Consider the following 14,639-nt stretch of genomic DNA (forward strand, 5'->3'; position numbering starts at 1 on the left):
TTATATATTCTAGTCCCTTGTCAGATATATGATTTCCAAAAGTTTTCTACCATTTTGTGAGTTGTCTTTTCACTTTCTTGATGGTGTTATTTGAAACACAAAAGTTATGAATTCTGATGAAATCCAATTTATTTTTTTCTTTTGTTGCTTTAGCTTTCAGTGGTTGTGTCTTAAGTTTAGCTTAAGATCACAAAGGTTCATTCCTATGTTTTCTTCTAAGAATTATTTTTAGTTCACACAATTAGGTATATGACCCATTTGGAGTGAATTTTTGTGTATAGTGTAAGGAAGGCCCACATTTATTCTTTTGTGTGTGGCTATTCTGTTGTTACAGCACCATTTGTTGAAAAGAGTATTCTTTTCCCATTGTCTTGGCACTCCTGTCCAAAATCAATTGTCCGTAAGTATAAGGGTTTATTGCTGGACTCTTCAATTTTGCTCCATTGATCTGTATATCTATCCTTTTTTAAAAATATATATATTTTATTGATTTTTTACAGAGAGGAAGGGAGAGGGATAGAGAGCTAGAAACATCGATGAGAGAGAAACATTGACCAGCTGCCTCCTGCACACCCCCTACTGGGGATGTGCCCGCAACCAATGTACAAGCCCTTGACCGGAATCGAACCTGGGACCTTTCAGTCCGCAGGCCGACGCTCTATCCACTGAGCCAAACCGATTTCGGCTGTATATCTATCCTTAATGCTAGTACTACACTAGCTTTGTAATAAGTTTTGAACTCAGGAAGTATGAGTCTTCCAACTTTGTTCTTATTATTCAACATTGTTTTCACTATTCTTAGTTTTTGTAATTTCATAATAAATTTTAGGATCAGTTGTCAATTTATGCAAATAAGCTAGCTGGGATTTTGATAGAGCCACGTTTGATTTTTGATTTTGTTTTGCTAATCCTCACCTGAGGATATTTTTCCATTGATTTTTTTTTTTTTTTAAGAGAGAGAGTGGAAGAGAGAGGGAAAGACAGAGAGAAACATCAATGTGAGAGAAACACATAGATTGGTTGTCTCCTTCACATGCCCCGACCAGGGCCTGGGCCGGAGAGGAGCCTGAAAATCAAGGTCCTTGCCCTTGGCTGGAATCGAACCCTGGACCCTTTGGTCTGCAGGTCGACGCTCTATCCACTGAGCCAAACCGGGTAGGGCTGAATTTTTTTTTTTTAATGAACCTACATTGAAACATCATTATCAACCAAAGTTGATAGTTTACATTAGGGTTTACTCTTGGTGGTGTACACTAATATGAGTTTGGACAATGTGTAATGACATGGTTCCACCATTATAGCATCATGCAAAATAGTTTCCTTGACCTAAAAATCCTCTGTGCTCCACCTTTTCATCTTTCCCTACCCCTAATCCTGGCAGCCAATGATCCTTTTACTGTCTCTATAATTTTGCCTTTATCAGAATGTTATATAATTAGAATCATACAGTAAGTAGCCTTTTCACATTGGCTTATTTCACTTAGTAATATGCATTTAAGGTTCCTTTAGAAATATGCACTTGAAGTTCCTCCATTTCTTTTCATTGCTTGATAGCTAATTTCTTTTTAACACCATTGTCTGGATGTACCATAGTTTATTTTTCCAATCACTTATTAAAGGACATCTTAGTTGCTTCCAGGTTTTGGCAGTTAGGAATAAAGCTGCTAAACACATCTATGTGCGGGGTTTTGGGTGGACATAAGTTTTTAACTCCTTTGGGTAAAAAGCAAGGAACACTTGCTGGATCATATTTGGTAAGAGTATATTTATGTTTAGTTTTGTAAGAAACCACCAAGCTATCTTCCACAGTGGCTGTGCCATTTTGTATTCTCACCAGCAATGAGTGAGAGTTCCTCTTGTTCCACATCCTAAATAGCATTTGATGTTGTCAGTATTTTGGATTTTCACCATTCTAATAGGTGTATAGAATAGTATTTTTTATTTGCTTACTTTAATTTGTAATTCCTAGCATTTATTAGTGTGATGATCCCCTTTAAGTGGGACAGGATGGCAAAAGGTGAATGGCGTTGGATATTTCCCTTCCCCCACATGGAAGGTTAGAACTAGCTGAATTTGAGTATTACCCTTTCCTCAGATAGATTAGCATCTGATAAAAACCCCAACAGGTTGGTGCTGGCAAAATAGTTTCTCCTGAGGGCAGGCCTAATTAGAATAGAATGCTCTGGTGTATGTCAAAATGGTCCCTTTTCTCCTCCCCCTTTTGGAGGCACTAGAAAATTTTTCTCTGATATTCACTGTGAGGAACTGGTAGAGTTCTTGGGGATAAAACTTACAAAAAGTAGGAGGTCCCCCTGGAGTTTTTAACTCAGACTTGATCTCTCTGAGCCCCCATCAATTATAATTCAGGTTTTCTTATCCCAGTGCTGGTTTTGCTCATGGTTCCTGCTCCAGTAAGTTGTGATTTTCTTTATTCACCTGTCTATCTCTTTAATTTTTGAATCAGTAGTCTGCACTGTGACCTCACTTCTCTGACTGATCAAGTAGAGTTGTTGATTTTCCAGTTTGTTCATCATCTTAGAATTGGTTATGGTGGAGTGGTGGCTTATGTGAACTCCTTATAGGCCAGACTAGAAACGAGAAGTTCTTAATTTTCATAATAATTCTGTGAATATGATTATTGTTATTCCCATCTTATAGATGAAGAAACAGGCTTTGCAGTAGAACTGGGCATCCTATGAGTATTGAGTTTTAGACAGAAGAGGTAATTGTAATTGCACAGTGTGGCAGAGGAATTGTAGAAGAATAAAAGTAGATATGATACACTAGATTTGGCTCAAAGGCAGTCATGGGAACCTGGGAGTCCATTTCCAGTAGAGTAAAATCTGTCAGAAAATGGGATATTGGAATCAAGTGGTATATTGAGGTAATGAGACTTCTTTATAATGAAGTGGTTGGTTAAAAACATTTCATAAATCATATAATGGTAGGTTTCATATTGCATAGCAATGTTCTGCTAAATTGACAAAAATACCCCTGTGCATAATATCTATTTTGTCTTTTGAAGACAAGCAGAGCTGCCACTCAGCAAAATGCTGAAGTTAGCAAAGTGTGTTTTTGGTGTTCCCATGTTTTCTAACCTTCCCCCCCCCCTCCCCCCCCGCCTTAAGTGATCAGGGCTTCCTGTCTAACCGTTCTTTCCCAAATCAAAATAAAACATGATATATTTATTATTAATAGATATTAAAGCACTAATTCCTGTCTATTAATTAAAATTAATTGGCCCAGCAGGCATCAATGTGGTTTCATTATAACATTAAGGTGGGGAGGGGGGAGGATTCCTGGATGGGGCCACTGTCTGTGTGGAATTGGCACATTCTCACTTCTGGGTGGTTTTCTCCGAGTACTCTGGTTTCCTCCCACATCCAAAGATGTGCACTTTGGGTGAATCAGTATGTCTCAGGTGTCCTAGTATGAGTGAGTGTGGGGATGTGTGAGTGGCCCTGCCATGAAAGGGCATCCTGCCCCATGGGTTCCTGCCTTGTGCCCTGAGTTGCTGGGATGGGTTTTGTTCACCCTTGAATCTGAACTGGAATAAGTGTATTGGAAAAGAATTATTGTACTTGTTTCTATTAATCTTTCTTAAATGTATGGAAATCTCATATTTATTCAATGTTTAATATTAGAAGTGCTTTGGGTTTTTATTTTAGAAGTTTGGTGATGTTTTTGTGATCAAAAATATACCATAGGAACTTAATTATTGTTTATATCAATTAGCCTATGGTAAAATTGGTTTCTTTATACTAACGTTTTATTTAAAGTTGCAGCTTCCTAGAACCCGTTAGCGACATTAAGTGGGCACTTACTGTATGGTGTGCATGTATTTTATTTAGCATTATCTCCACTGGTAATTTGTATCCTAGGTTCTTGCCTCTTACTGTAATAGTTTTTAACCCTTTGCACTCGCTTGCTTTTTTCTCGATTCCTGCTACCGATGCTAACCGTGTCGAGTCACACTCAACATCCGAGTGCAAAAGGTTAAAAATGTAGAAAGTAACAGTAGTAGATTTAGAGCTAAGAGAGCTCCAAAGCAATAGGGTAATGGAGGAGCAAAGATATCCAAAAAACAAGACTCTTAAAAAGTAAAAAAGGCCCTAGCTGGTTTTGCTCAGTGGATAGAGCATTGGCTGGAGGAATGAAGGGTCAAGGGTTCAATTCCAATCAAGGGCATGGACCTGGATTGCAGGCTCGATCCCCGGCGCCAGTGCAGGAGGCAACCATTAGATGTATGTTTCTCTGTCTCTACCCCTCCCTTCCATTCTCTCTAAAAATCAATGGAGCTTGAGAGAACCAAGATGACGGCGTAGATAAGTGCCACTACTCCCTGCCTCCCACAACCACATCAGAATTACAACTAAAATATAGAACAACCATCATTCAGGACCACCTGAAATCTGGCTGGCTGGAAGTCCTACAACTAGAGAAGTAAAGAAGAAAGCACAAGGATACTGGTAGGAGGGGGCGGAGGCTTGGAACTGTCTGGTCCAACACCCATGTGTGGTGCTTTTCCAATTGGGAGGGATATCTCAGCTACGGAAACCTCTTGTGAGGAGCAAGGGGTCTCAGCCCCACACCAGAACCCCACCCCAGGGTTCCAGAGCTGGGAAGAGAAGTGCCTATAACTTTGGGCTATAAAAACCAGTGGGGATTAAGGCTGAGTGACATAGAGGCTACTGGAGATCCAGGCAGTTCCTCTTAAAGGGCCGGCACACCAACTTACACAGACTTGTTCCCTCTGAGCTCCAGCACTGGGGCAACGGGTTAGGGAGAGCCAGGGATATATGGGGAGGAATTGGATTGTCTGGCGTAGGAGCAAGCACTTGGGGAAGCTTTCTCCCAGACAGGGGTGCTTGCAGGGGTCATTGTTCCTATGCTGGGACCTCCCCCATCACAGAACTGACTAGCAGCCATATCTGAGTTTCCATCAGCATGGCCCACACTCTTTGCTCCACCCTGATGATTCCCTGAGATCCTGCCCCATCCAATTTGCAGCCCTACCCAAGCTGTTTGCAGGGGCTTTTCCATATGAATGGCCTGTTCTGGCTCAGGCTTCAGGCTTTCCTAAAATCTCTCAAGCAAGCAGCAGCTGGCATCAGCATGCCCCAAACCTATCAATAAGAGGCCCAAGACAGCTTGGCCTCACCTGGGCACTTTTGGACCCAACACAAGTGGTGGTCAGCTGCAGGTCACTCTGTGGCTCCTGCCAGGTGGCCCCAGGCGGTGGCTGACTTTGCACCTACATGGAGGCCCCAGAGCTAGTGCACCTGGTGGACAGTTTCAGACCATATCAGATTACAACTTTACACGTCTACCAGCAACACATTCAAGGGACAGACTCAGTAAGCACCAAAGCCCCACTGAAGCAAGTCCTGTTCCAGAGACGTATCTCCTGTACAGCAAGCAGTTCTTCCATTGTAATCACAGCTGGTACTCACAGCCAATTGGCCTGGAGGAAAATTCCTCCCAGTGACACCAACAGCAATCAAGGCTCAACTACAAGACAGGGCACACAGCCCAAACAGGGGCACACCTAGAGTGTCCAGCTCAGGTGACTGGGGAGGCTGAGCCACTGGGCCCTACAGGACACCTACTACACAAGGCCACTCTACGAATTCCAGGAGACACAGCAGCTCTACCTAATACATAGAAACAAACACAGGGAAGCAGCCAAAATGTGGCGACAAAAAAACAGGTCACAAATGAAAAAACAGAAGAAATCTCCAGAAAAAGAACTAAATGAAATGGAAGCAAGCAAACTACTAGATACAGAGTTCAAGGATCTTAATGAGAGTGTCAAGGGACTTAGTGAGATTTTCAAGGATCTTAGGGAGAACTTCAAAGACATGAAAAAGGACCATTCAGAAATTAAGTATACAATAACTGAAAGAATAATTTACAGGGATTCAACAGTAGAGTAGAGGATTTCGAGAATCAAATCAGCGATTTGGAATGTAAGGAAGCAAAAAACACCCAATCAGAAGAGCAAAAAGAAAAAAATAATCCAAAAATGTGAAGATAGTGTAAGGAGCCTCTGGGACAACTTCAAGTGTACCAGCGTTCACATTATGGGGGTGTCAGAAGGAGAAGAGAGCAAGATATTAAAAATCTATTTGAAGGAAAACTTCCCCTACCTGGTGAATGAAATAGACTTACAAATCTAGGAAGTGCAGAGAGTCCCAAACAAGAGGAACCCAAAGAGGCCCATACCAAGACACTTCATAATTAAAATGCCAAAGGTTAAAGACAGAGAATCTTAAAAGCAGCAAGAGAAAAACAATTAGTAAGAAGAAGAAGAAGAAAGGCAAAAAATATGAACAATAAAATGGCAATAAATATATATAAATAGTTGAATCTAAAAATTAAAATAAATGAATAAGAAATGTAATGAACAAATTAAACTGATGAATAAAATAGAACCAGAGGCATGGGACCATGGGGCAGAGTGATGAATCTCAGAGGGAAAGGGGGTGAGGGACACAGGAAAAGATTAATCAAAGAACTTACATGCATATGTGCATTACCTGTGGACACAGACAATAGGGTGGTGAAGGCTTGGGGTGGAGTGGGAACCAATTGAGGTAGGCAATGGAGGGGAAAAAGGGGGACATCTGTAATACTCTCAACAATAAAGATTTTTTTTTTAAATCAGTGGAAAAAATATTCTTGGGTGAAGATTAACAAAACAAAAAAAGTAAATAAGGAAGATGGGGTATTAAAATCACATAGAGAATCTAATGGATCTAGTTATAGAAAGTACAACTGCAATTAGATTTAAGTGAAATTTTCCAGTTTAAAAAGGATTTATTTCAGATTAAAAAAAAACAATAAAAAAGATACTATAAAATTTTACAACACCGTTGTCAACATTTTTTGTTCCAATATACTACTTTGGTAATCAGTAAGACTGATTTTCAACTGGGTCCTTTTTCAAACTTCACAACACTCATTTTCCATTCTCACTTCTTCTCCCATAAATCACTGAAATGTTGACTTCTGAACAAATTTTCATCTCATTTTTATTGCTTCATAATTGCTAGGTTAGTTATTATACTCTGGAAGTAATACAGTGGCACCTCTAGAGTCTTGAATTATGTAGGACTATTTGTGTTATTGGGTGAAGTAAATTCTGCTTTTAATTCTTTTACTTGGTTTTAATCATTTTATTCTCATTGTTTTTTTCCCACTCTCAGATGGTTCTTCGGCTACTATCAATGTGTCTGCCCTTATAGTACCTCTCTTAAAATTCTGCATATTGGAAAAATCAGATAACCAAGTTTGTCAAATTTCCTAGGAGCTGCCAATAGAAAGATCCCAAAAGGCAGTGCCTATGAGTAAAGAAGCTTTTTGTTTGTGAATAAACTATTTGGGGATTTCATACAAGGGCACCTTGTTGTTTTTAAGTTTAAAAGATGTGTTTTTAAAGTTTCCTTGGCACAATTTTGTTTAAGTAAATAAAGTCAATTTTAGCAGGTTATCCACATGCATATGAGAGTAGAAAAGATAAAGGAAAGAAACCTTCTTTAATATTGAGATAAGCTTATCAGTGTTTCATTTTTCACATACACCTCCTCTTCCCCACTGTTTCATTATCTGGAATTTCCTCTCATCCCTAGATTTTGTTTCTCAAGATGCTTTTTATTTATTTTGTAAAACATGCTTTAATTAGTTAGGGTTCCTTATAAGATCTAAGTTCTGCCTTTCTGCCTCTGAGGCCACCATGGCTCCTGTGAAAAAGCTCGTGGCGAAGAGGGGCAAAAAAAAGAAGCAGGTTCTAAAGTTTACCCTTGACTGCACCCACCCCGTAGAAGATGGAATCATGGACGCTGCCAACTTTGAGCAGTTTCTTCATGAGAGAATTAAAGTGAATTGAAAAGCTGGGAATCTCAGCGGAGGGGTTGTAACCATTGAAAGGAACAAGAGTAAGATCACTGTAACGTCTGAGTGGCCTTTTTCCAAAAGGTATTTGAAATATCTCACCAAAAAATATTTGAGAAGAATAATCTATGTGACTGGTTGCGTGTAGTTGCTAACAGCAAAGAGAGTTACGAATTGCGTTACTTCTGTATATACCAGGATGAAGAAGAGGAGGAAGATGAGGATTAAAGCTCATTTACCTGGCAAATTTTGTAAGAATTCTTGAATAAAACTTGGGAACCAAGAAAGAAAGAAAAAAAAAAAGAGATCTAAGTTTTTAAGCTCAATGTAATCTTTAGATTGGTGGATACATAACCCTTAGATTCATAGATCCCTATAGGACCAGGGATAGAAACTGCATTTCAGTATAACTGATTTCTTTGGTAATCCTACGTATTCATTCAAAAACAATATCTAAGAAGGGTCCATAAATTTCATCAGATTGCCATAGGTTTTTGTGCCACAAAGAAGGTTAAGAATTCCTAAGAGGAAGTCTCTGAATTGCAGGTCATGAGTTCATATCACTGCTGCCAGAAACCGCAAAGCCTTTGGGGTTTGAGCCACAGAGTTCTGATAAAGGTGTTCGGTATAAGAATTCAGTTGAATTTTGCTGTTGCAACACTATTAGGTAAATTGTCAGACTTCATTTAAGATTAGATAGCATGAAATAGGACCATTTAAAAATGACTGAAATTCTGAAATCTATATAGAAAATTAACTTGAAGTATAATTTCTTTGTCATAGATGAAAAAATTTTGTATCAATCTCAAAAAAATTGTTAAGGGGGAAAAGGGAAACATATGTAATACATTAAACAATAAAGGGAACTTCTATAATACTTTCAACAATAAATTTCAAAAATGAAAAAAAATTGCTAAGACTTTGGGCTTGCAAACATTTTTTTAAAAACTCACAATAAAAAAATACATTCACACCATGCTTCAGTTTATAAAACTGGAAACAAGTTTTATAAAACAGTATTGACCTTTATTATATATTCTGTATATTCTATTTTATATTTTTAAAAGCTCCTAGCTATAAGCCTCTAAAACTGATTTCACAATCCACAGGTAGGTCTTGACTTGCAGTTTAGAAAATATTTCATGATGCAGAGCCAAAAAGATAAGATTGTGAAATAATTTAAAATATTTTGTATGTCCCGAATTTTAAACAAAGTGTCTTAGGAATCCAAACTTGCCTCTCTATAAAAGCATATCCAAGAGAAATGAAAACATGTTCACATAGAAACTTTTACACAGATGCTCACAGTAGTATATTTATAATAGCCATGAAGTGGAAACAGTTCAAATGTCCATCAACTGATGAATGGTTAGGCTAGGGAATTTGTAGGGCGGGGGGCTGAATGGGGAATGACTCTAATAGGTATATGGGGTTTCTTTTGGGTATGATGAAAATGTTCTAAAATTGTGCTAATGGTTACATAACTTTTAACATACTAAAAGTCATTCAATTGTATACTTTAAATGGGTTAATTATATTGTGTGAATTGTATCTCAATAAAGGTATTATATTAAACTAGAGGCCCGATGCACGAAGATTCGTGCAAGAATGGGCCTTCCTTCCCTGGCTGCCGGCACCGCCTTCGCTCCGGCTGGAGCCGCCTTTCTGCCTTCCAAAGCTGCCCAGAGGCCCAGAGTGGCTGGGGCAGTGCAGGACACCTGCGTCATCGCCATGGCGACGACGCAAGCATCCCGCCCCCGGCTGCTCGGCACCTGTGTATGCCAATTAGCCTGCCATCTTTGTTGGGTTAATTTGCATACTCACTCCTGATTGGCTGGTGGGTATCGTGAAGGTATGGCCAATTTGCATCTTTCTCTTTTGATAGTGTAGATGTAGGCATTTTGCCTTATAGTGATATCATATTTCCTCAATGATGAGATGTATTTTTTAAAACTGGTCAATGCTTTTTGCAATCAGAATGTAAATTTTAGTTGGTATGTACATTTACTGGGCTGAAATGGTTTTCCATTTAGCTTCAAAAATTGTTAGAACCCAAGAAATATACTTCCTAAAGAGTTACTTTGCAAAATTCAACCTAAGTTCAACAGTCTTTGGAAGAAATTAATATTTATTGGTGATGTTAGCCCTGGCCCTTCAAAAAATAACTTAAAAAAAAAAAAAAGAGGGGGAGGTTATCTGTTAGAGAACTTAATGCAGTAAATGTAATACCAGACTTCCTGAGTTTCAAAGCCAAACCTTGGCTGCTACAGACATATTCTTTTTGGAATTAATACACTTTTTTTAAGCTTACATCTTTTAACTGCTTAAAGGTACATATATCCTGACTCTGATGATAGGTTTTGCAAAGATTCTTGGGCTTATTGCTTTTAGCTTTTAAGAAAGAATATTATTTTTGCATCTTCCGTTTAAGGATGAAAGACAAATTATGAAATGCATATTCTTATTCTTTGAGCTGATAAAATTCAAAGATAGGATGCTTAAATGAGAAAATTCCAGTGTTTTTTGGCTGTAACAAAAAAATAACTCATATATTTAGTCCAAGTAATATTTCTTGGTCTACAACTACCCTGGAGATCTGCCCAGTGCACTGGTAAGCAGTTCTTTTTCAGTAAGTGGGTGCTATTTCCCATCTGGAAGCTAGTTTGCTTGGTGAGAAGGAAAAGGCAGTCTAACTTAGGGGATAAAATGGTGGTGGTGCTGAGGAGACTCTTGTCTTAGACAAAATTAATTCCGAGGTGCTTATTTTAATGATTAGAACCAGAAAGCTTTCAAGGAACCAATACCCATCTCTCTTACCAAAGGGCTTCAGGCTTTTTCATTTGTGGGCTCTCCTAATTTCTGCTTCACTCAGCATTTCTAATCTATCTTTTATACTATCAGTTTCCTCATAACCTCAGTTTACACATACCTCTTATTTGCTGTGATTCAGGTCAATTGTGATTCAGTTTTCCAGTCCTAATTCTAAAAGAAGAATCTAAATAGTTCAGTCTCTCTTCACCAGTCAGGAGGTGCACGTTATCAAATGTTGGCTACCCTGTGTGTCAACTAGAATATACTACTATGCCTGTCCCAGAAGTTGCCAGATCATGGGCAGTTTAGGAATAGTAGGACCTGTGGGTGAGGTAGTATCTTCTTTTTGCTTACTATTTCTCTATCCCCTACGATAAGGGATTTAAGCTTCATAAAGACCTTATCTGTCTTGGTCAATATCTCCTTTGCCTAAAACAGTATCTGAAATGTGATTGGGTGTTCAAGAAATACTATAGTTTGTGCCTGGGCTCAAAATGTTACCTTGATTTCAGTTGTTTTGATATTTAGATAGATGAATAAGCTTATCTAATGACTTGCTAATGCTGAGTGCCTGTGGTGATAATGCCTACCAACCTTTCTCTAATTAGGATACTGTTTATAACCCTGTGTGATAAGTAGTCAGTGAATATTTATGTAACGAATGAAAGAAGCCAACTTTTTCATTTCTTTAAAAAATAAGCAAACGAATGCCGAACTACTTCCCTGGAAGCAGTGTATTTTTCCATGCAGATCACTCTGGTTTGTATATTTTCTCATTAAATATAACATCATATCATTTGTCAGTATCATGGATGGGATGCTAACTCTTTCCCCCTCTAAATGTATGATTGTATAATTTTTTTATATTTCTTTTTATTGATTTCAGAGAGGAAGGGAGAAGGAGAAAGAGATAGAAACATCAATGATGAGAGAGAATCATCAATCGGCTGCCTCCTACACGCCCCCTACTGGGGATAGAGCCTGCAACCCAGGCGTGTGCCTGCCCTTGGCCAGAATTAAACCTCGGACCCCTCATTCCGCAGACTGACTCTCTATCCACTGAGCCAAGCCGGCTAGGGCTGTGTATAATTTATGGTAAAATTATCCTTTATAGTTCAGGAACTGCATTAATGCTAATCTTTGGGTTTTTTGGTTGGATAGTTGGTTGGTTTGGAGGTTTCTTGGTCAAGAATCATTGAACAGCAGTTTGAATGTGCATTGAGACCATCTATTCCAAATTCTCCATTTTATGGCCTTGAGTTTCAGTCTGGCAAAATTCAGAGAAAACATTCCCAGTGGGAGACTGCAGCTGGAGAGGGGGTGGTGCCAACAGCCACTTGTAAGGCTGTAAGGAAAAAATCAGAAAAGCTTACTCTTAGTTCTTACTGGAGGAAAGGATACAGCTTTTGGTGACAAGCTGCATTCTTTAGCAGTGACTTTATTTTTCCTTTACCACAAACCAGACTTGTACTATTTCCAGCCTCAGCACATTATTTAGGCACTTCCCCCACTGCATTGTTTTAGTTTCTGAAATTATATCATATTCCGTAAATTCAGTCCAACTTGTAATGCAGTACCCTTCAGATAGACACGTTAACACTTTGATCTGTTTCTTTCTTGGCTTGTAAACTCCCTAGGATTGGGGCCCATTATATTTTTCACAACATCCATCCTTTTATAGGTGCTTCATTATATATTAACAAGCAACTGGAATGCTTCAGAGATTTTTCTCATGAGGGCAGACCTTGCTTTTTTTGTGTGACTGACCCTGTCTTTTTCCTTTACTCTGCCTCAGCATATTTTGGAATCCTTTGTTTCTTTTTTGTTCTACCCCTTCCACGCTGCTGCATTTCTTTTCCTAACACACATTTTAATTTTAAATTATTCATTTTCTTTAAGGTAAATGCTTTTCCTTGGATTGTCTTGTTTGGTTTTGTTGTTTGCATGGATAATTAAAGGAAGCATTAAGGAGGGGAAAATGTTTCAATTTAGACATTTAAGTAGTTGATAGGGATAAAGGGAAGGAGAGAAGAATGATGAATTAGGAAGGATGTCTACCTTGGATGACTAGTGATGTCATTAGAGGAAGGCCCAGATATTGAGCCCCTCTCTTGGTAGGTACTTGAGTTACATTTTCTTAGTTATCCAATATAATAAAGAGGTAATATGCAAATTGACCCTCATGCCCTCACAAGATGGCTACCTATGACCAGGCCAGCAGGGGGGTTAGTGAGGGACGACCAAATGACTGAACAACAGGCTGCATGGGGCAACCAGGCTGGCAGGGGGGGTAGTAAGGGACGACCAAACGACTGAACAGCAGGCTGCGTGGGTCGACCAGGCCGGCGGGAGGTGGGGGCAGTTAGGGGCGACAAGGCTGGCAGAGGGGGGGGCAGTTAGTGGTGACCAGGCTGGCAGAGGGGGCAGAAAGGGGTGACCAGGCCAACGTGGTGGGGGGAGTTAGGAGCAACCAGGCCGGCAGGGAGGGGGCAGTTAGGGGTGATCAGGCTGGCACGCAGAGGCAGTGAGGGGGAGCAGTTGGCGATCAGGCAGGCAGGCAAATAAGCGATTAGGAGCCAGCAGTCCAGGATTGTGAGAGGGATGTCCAACTGCCGGTTTAGGCCCAATCCCCGGGATCGGGCCTAAATCGGCAGTCAGACATCCCCCGAGTGGTCCCAGATTGGAGAGGGTGCAGGCTGGGCTGAGGGGACCTGTCCCCCCACCCCCCCCCCGCACGAATTTCGTGCACCGGGCCTCTAGTACATTATAATACACTTTGAAGATAGGTATTCTCTTCAGTTTTCTGATGAGGACCTTATGCTTAGAAGTATTATGCTTGCATACCTGATTAGTACAAGGGCTAAAATTCCATGAAATGTCTATGTTCTTTCCACTATAATTTTCTATCATTAACCTAGATAGTGGGCATAAATATTCCTTTTTCTTTTTTCTTTTTGTTAATCCTCACCTGAGGATATTTTTTCCATTGCTTTTCAGAGAGAGTAGAAGGGAGGGAGAGGAAAAGAGGTGGGAGAATGGAATATCTATATGAGAAACACATCAACCAGTTGCCTCCCGCACATGCCCTGACCAGGGACAGGGAGCGAACCCACAACCCAGGTACATGCCCTTGACCAGGAACTGAACCTGTGACTCGTCAATTCCCTGGCCGATGGTCTGATCCAAGCATGTCAAACTCAAAGGCTGACATGGGCCAGATAAACAAGGTTTAAGTTTATGTGGGCCGCAAAAAAAAACAAAAGCTTAAATTTTCATAGAAACGTAGGTTTATTTTGATAGAGACATGCTGAATACAAAGGGCTGAAATAAATGAGTAATCGTTAACATAAAATAATAGAACATTTTAATAAAAATTAATATTTTTTTCTTGAACATTAACTTACCAGACACTGAACAACCGCACAAAATAATAAGCGTAACGCAAATAAACCTATTTTTATTGTTCTCCAAAAGCAAAGTATTTCCTGTTGCGCAAACCAAACAAGTCAGTACAAGACTAATGATGTAGCAATCAGCTGCTAAAATAAACTAGAGGCCGGCCCGGTGAATGGATTCGTGCATGGGGGCTGGGGGGTTTCCCCCATCCTGGCCTGCGCCCTCTCACAATCTAGGACCCCTCGGGGGATGTCCAACTGCCAGTTTAGGCCCAATCCCTACAGGCCAGACCGGCAGTCGGACCATCCCCCGAGGGATGTAGCAGTGCACGAAGCGGCAGGCGATCAGGGAGGAGCCCAAGCTGGGCCGGGCACTGCCCGGCTCTGCACTTGGTGCTCTCACCACTCTTTTGCCGCGCTCTCGCCACTCAGCCAGAAGCTGCACTTGCCACTCCTTAGTACTGCCACGGAGCCGCGGAGGTGAGAGAGGCTCTTGCCGCCACCGCTGTGCTCACCAGCTGTGAGCCTGAATTCTGGCTG

At 40.2% G+C, this 14,639-nt stretch overlaps 1 protein-coding gene and 1 pseudogene across 2 annotated transcripts in view; both read left to right on the top strand.

The window, feature by feature from the left end:
• Positions 1–14,639, top strand: part of RNF11 (ring finger protein 11) — a 45,901-nt gene that overhangs the window by 14,761 nt on the left and 16,501 nt on the right. The window lies entirely within an intron of this gene.
• Positions 3,259–9,240, top strand: LOC307103046 (large ribosomal subunit protein eL22-like; annotated as a pseudogene). The gene has a single exon. The product of its transcript is annotated as a large ribosomal subunit protein eL22-like (transcript).

Source organism: Cnephaeus nilssonii (genome assembly GCF_951640355.1).
Source record: "Cnephaeus nilssonii genome assembly, chromosome: 7".
In the NCBI taxonomy this organism is placed as follows: domain Eukaryota; kingdom Metazoa; phylum Chordata; class Mammalia; order Chiroptera; family Vespertilionidae; genus Cnephaeus; species Cnephaeus nilssonii.